The sequence below is a fragment of the Lactuca virosa genome, chromosome 3 (genome assembly GCF_052849685.1).
Source record: "Lactuca virosa cultivar CGN04683 chromosome 3, Lactuca_virosa_CGN04683_v6, whole genome shotgun sequence".
NCBI lineage: Eukaryota > Viridiplantae > Streptophyta > Magnoliopsida > Asterales > Asteraceae > Lactuca > Lactuca virosa.
The window spans coordinates 225,967,870-225,973,610 of NC_136428.1; the positions used below are offsets into that span (position 1 = coordinate 225,967,870).

Below are 5,741 nucleotides of genomic sequence, written 5' to 3' on the forward strand. Positions count from 1 at the left end.
ACAGTTCTGACTTCTACTGAAGTGAATGGTTGTACATAATAGAAATTTCGGGTTGTCACAGTTCAATCTCAAAACTAAACACAAAAACCATGTTCAGAAGATCAAAGCTCATGGCTATGTAGAATACCCTAATTTCTTATTCTGAACATATGACGTGCTTAACTAGTTAGATAAATTATCAAACTCAATTTAATTAAATCATAATTTGATTTAATTACAAGTTGGAAATAATATCCACACATCATAAATTGAATTATGAGGAAAAGTATAATCCAAGGATTGTCTAATACTACATTCATATGTTACGAACATTTATTTCATTTATTTGAAATATAAAAATTTGATTTTTTAAAAATCAAATCATAAGTTATCATTTTTATAACTTAATTCAAGATAATTCAAGTTTATGAATTTACTTCTAAAAACAAATAGTTCAACAAAAACCAAGAAATAAACTCTTGGATGTTTATGAAAATACTTAAAGTTTTTATAAAAATTAAAGCCAAATTTTTATAAAAGTTAAGGGAAGACTCTAAGAGGGTGCCCTTACCAATAAAAGCCTCATAATAACCCTCTCTCCTCCCCAATAATTTGGCCATACCCAACCTCTTATTTACTCTCTCTCACTCATTACATCTTAGCCCCTTTATTGCAAAATTCGAGACCAGATTTTGCATGTTAATATGAGAGCAAAAAAGGGATCTTAGAAACATATTCTCTGAGGGAGTTTTTTCCATTTCGTTTATCATATGTTAGCTCACATTACTGGAGTTTTGTGGGTGATTTTGGTGGAGCATAACCCCAAAGAGACGACGAGAGAGATGGCCTATACAGAGAGAGAAAATCTCACTTTCTCTCTTCCCTCTCTCTAGAAACCTTACTTTCTCTCTCTAAAAATCAGCCCCTCAAGGCCTCAACCATGAATATTAAGCCTTATTTTGGTTGTTCTTGAAGCTTCATATCAAAGGGTAAGTGCTTATCATACACCTCTTGAAGATCCATAACAAATTTTCAAGTTCTATTCACTTTATCATTCTAATTTTCGATTTCTAAGGCATGTTCTTGCAAAGAACCTTTGTTTGATCTTGATGTTTGTAGATCACCACCAAAAACATGTTTCATGTTCCGTAAATGGTGATGATCCATGATCAAACCAAACTCAAGAGCAAAGGTGAGCACATGCAAGCCTTATCTAGCAGCATAAACCGATTTTTCAAAAGTTTAGTATCATCTATCTTGGTTGCATGTAAGATCAACTTGTTAGAAACAAGTACTTCTACAGAATATATTTAATATAATGTTGATCTATCTCAATCTAAGCAAAACAAACCGATATCAGTAGGTAAAATAGAAGTTTGAACTATGTTTTCATGAGTTTTACTCTTCAACATTCTGTCAGATTTGTCTACTCGACTTTAAAATTTCATAACTGACTTATTTCTTGACCAAATCACGATATTCATTTTCAGAGGACTAGTTTCTTGTTAAATTTTGAACACCGTTGGCCTTACTGTAAAACATTACAAATCTGATTTTTGACTATTTTTACAAAAAGGTTGTGCAAACAACACTTTTCTGTGATTATTAGTCTTGCATTACATGATCAAGGGTCTTAAAACCCACCCTAAATCTGGGGAAACATATTTTAAAAACTTAACATATCCATAAAAGAATGCCTAAAATTTCATGGATTAAAACCCCATAGAATTTTGTACACAAATTCATGAACTTTCAGTTACATTTAGAACTCATGCACTATATAGTGCTACATTCCCTAATTTGTGGAGGTTGAATACCCCATTGATTTTCGAAATAAATCTGAGAATTTTTTTTATGAAAGTAAGTGGTTTTGAGAGGTGTTCTGTGAAATCTCAAGTGCTTAAACAAAATTCTTATTTTTCTATAAAAATAATGATTTAATGACCATAAATTAAAAAAAACCGTTTTCAGGAGAGGTAAAAATCTAAAAAAAATTGTATTATTAATGTATTCACAAAATAAGAATTGCATGTAAATATTCACACGATTTGGAAACTGTTTGGTATTTTATCCATATTTTTCATTAAATTGGAGCATGAATTTACATATTTAAGTCATTGGACTCAAAGACCCTAACCAATATTTTTCTCAACCTTGGGAACATTATAGGAACCTGCAAAAATTAAATTGAGAATTTTAGAAACTTTTTACCATATATTTTGAATTTTCTCTATTATTTGGGCTTTAATTTAAAATTAAATAGAAAATGAACTTCAAAAATGTCTACAAAATGTCTGAACACCAATGCCCTTTGTTAGAACCAGAATATAAATCTTTACAATTTTTCGAGTTCGTTTTCATGCCTTTAGGGATTTTTGAACACAAGGCGCCGTGAATTCAATAATACCAATAATGAACCGAACAAACTTTGGGCACTTTGCGACACCACTAGTTGGATAGGTAGATCTTAGATAATGGTTTAGTGAATTGTATCTCACTAGAAACAATTTGTTTCGTAGGGCACAAGTAGAAATCGATCTTTACAACACCGAACCGCGAAGCGCGAACCGCAAAATCTCCCTAGTGAGTATTCACAGCCCCCTTTTTACTGTTTTCATGTTTTGGGGTGGAAAGCATGCTACTGTTTTATGAGCTATCTGTACTATTTTATGAACTTGTGAAACTTTGTTTTATGAACTTGCTGAACTCCATTTTGTGAACTTGCTGAACTCTATTTTGTGAACTTGTTGAGCCTTGTTTTATGAACTTAGTGAACTTGGAATGATATTGTTTAATGAACTTAATGAACTTGGAACGATATTTTTTTATAAACTTAATGAACTTTGAACGATACCCTTTATGAACTTTGTGTTATGAACTTGTGCTATGAACTTTATGATATGAACTCTTGATATGAACTTTGTGATATGAACTTGTTATGAACTTTGTATGTTAAGTCCCCGAGATCGAACTACAACCTATTAACTCGTATTCGAGATGACGGTCTTATGGATAAAACTATTTGGGGTATATAACCCCAAATCACCCAGAACCGTGAGTGCATGTTTCTGTGAACTGACATCATGGGAACCATGGACATAATGGAATGAGGCAAGAACGGTTGTTAGTTTTGGTTGTGAACGCAGTGCTTTGGCATTCAACACTCGTTTAGAGTTGGAACTTTTGCTGAACAAATTTATATTTTCTTATTGAAATGATGTACCTTTATAAACCTGTAAACTCACCAACTATTTTTATAGTTGACCCTCGTTTTTGCATGCTTTTCAGAAAACGGTCAGTGAGCCAGTTTAAGATGCCATAATGATTTATGTTTATTGCTCTTGTTATGTACTAGACAATGTAGTATGGAAATAAAATGTAATTATTGTTTCGAATATGATGTAAATATAAAATTCTCAATGATTATGGTTGGTAATCCTATTTACCTTGTGTTGTGAGACCTTAGCCTATTACCCTTCGTGATTCCGCTTTAACGGGGTGTGGAAGAGAACCCCCACACTTATTCAAAAGCATGGTCTTCAATTATAATCGTCAAAAAAAAATTGCACGACTTTTTTATATCAATTAAGCTCCTTTACTGCTTCACTTTCATTCAACAATACAAATAAGATCAAACACTAGAGAAACACATCATTATTTTGTTCAACTAAATTAAAACTATAAGTGAAAACAAAAACTAAAAAGAAATCAAATGGAAAAGATAATGCAAACTCTCAAAAACCGGGTTGCCTCCCGAGAAGCACTTCTTTTTGAGGATTCGTTAGATGGACTGCTTCCCTTCTATGTTGCATCAGGTGGAAGTGTAACCTCCCCGTTCTCCATCCTCTTCAACCTTGCTTGTTTGTAGACAACTCGTCTATTGAATGCATTTCTCAAACTTTCTGGAATTTTTGGGTTAACATCTTCATTATGCTTCCTCGTGGGTTCTTTCTTCATTCGCGTGTCTTTAGCTTTTGTCTTGTCTCTTTCCGGATCTTTCTTGTCAAAATGAGACTCATCATTATCTTCTTCTTTATCTTCAACTGTCTCTGTAACTTGATCTAGCGGGCTTGTAAAAGCAAACACCTCGAAAATCATTGGCGTTGACATTGGAGGTTTCGAATAATTCACTTCATTTTATAAGTGCTCTTCAAGTTCTTTATGCTCCATGAAAATTGTGTTTCCTTGCTTCACCATATTTTCCTTGGCATGAGATGGGAAAGGAAGAGGTGGTTGATACGGCTCAACTACTGAAAAATCATAATCTTCTTTTATTACTCATAACGTGGCAATACTGCCTACACGTCGTGGCGATTGGGCAGAGTCACGACTATATCTTATTTTTCTTTGAGCGACTAATTAGACTGTTCTTCTATTGAATCATAGACCCCCATATGCACCAATTCCTCCTCTTCTTTTGTATAAACAACCATGACTTGATAGATTGGGATTGGCTCCGTTTTTCTTGAAGACGAATCTGATATATTTTCTTGCACAAGCTTTGTTAATTGCCCAACTTGCATGTAGATGCTCATGATAGATACTTGTTGATCTCTAACTGTTGCATCTCTAGTGTCACGTCGTTTTTCACTAGCTTCCATAAATCTAAATAGTATTAACTCAAGAGCAGATATTTTCTCGGATTGGACTTGTTCTATTTGGTAGAGATCATGCATTAGTTGTTGGATTTCTTTTGTATCTCAATCTCTCTTGAATTCGAATTCACAATCCCTTGTAGAATGGGGTCCCCACAAGCTACGCATCTATCTTGAATTGATCCACCCAATTTTGTGATCTTCTCTTCAATTGCATGGAGTTTTGCAATTATTTCACTGATAGCATCTTGACCTCCATAGTTACTTGATTTTTCTTTAGTGAAATCTTCCTTTGGGTTGTGATACTTACTTGAATGCTTAACGAATTCTTCAATTAAAGGTTTATTTGTTGTCGGATCCTTCCTTGTCATGGGCCCTTGTAATTCTAGAAGTTGAAGAGTGCACATATTGACTCCATCATAAAATATCAAAATTTCTTTTTGCACATTGAAGTTATGTTGAGGGAAATGTCATAACAATCTCTTGTAACGTTCCCAAGCTTCGTATAGCAACTCCCCCACTAATTGTTGAAAACTTTGTAAGTTTCTTCTAAGCTTTTCCACTTTCGAAGGAGCGGTAAACTGGTTGATGAACTCAATCTTAAAATCAACCCAAGTCGTGATTTCTGCAAAGGGAAGTGATTTTAACCATTCTACAGCTTCACCCTTTATTGTGACCAATAAAATTTGTAGCATCACTGCATCTTTACTCACGTTTGGAGCATTAAAATAATTTGAAGTTTCCACCACCTCTTCTATGTGCTCATAAGTGTCCTTGTGCTCCTTCCCATAAAATGGTAGTTCCTTTAGCATGCCAAGAATGTGTCCGGAAGATCAAACTTTGTTGTGGTTGGTATTTTTGGTGGATTAAAACCCCATCTATTTTCGTTCCTCATATGTCGCTTGTACTCTTCCATTGTCATGGTCGTTATGTCCCCCATATTTCACACTAAAACAAAACTAGAAAAACACACGTAAAAGGAACAAAAACTAAAATCGAACTAAAAGAAAAAAAACGAAAAACTGAAAACTACTGAACTCACGTCATGAAAGATCTCCCTCACGTCGTGAGAATTGATCATTCAAAAAAATATAAATTTTCATAAAATTAACCTTTTGCGGTATTTACCCCACAAAAGGATCGATTAATAGTCGTTCCCAGACAACG

At 33.9% G+C, this 5,741-nt stretch overlaps 1 non-coding gene across 1 annotated transcript; it reads left to right on the forward strand.

Annotated features, from left to right (window-relative positions):
* The first annotated feature begins 5,024 nt into the window (after nucleotides 1–5,024).
* Nucleotides 5,025–5,131, forward strand: LOC145167998 (small nucleolar RNA R71). Its single transcript, XR_013741594.1, has one exon. It is a non-coding gene; the product is annotated as a small nucleolar RNA R71 (small nucleolar RNA).
* The last annotated feature ends 610 nt before the right edge of the window (nucleotides 5,132–5,741 follow it).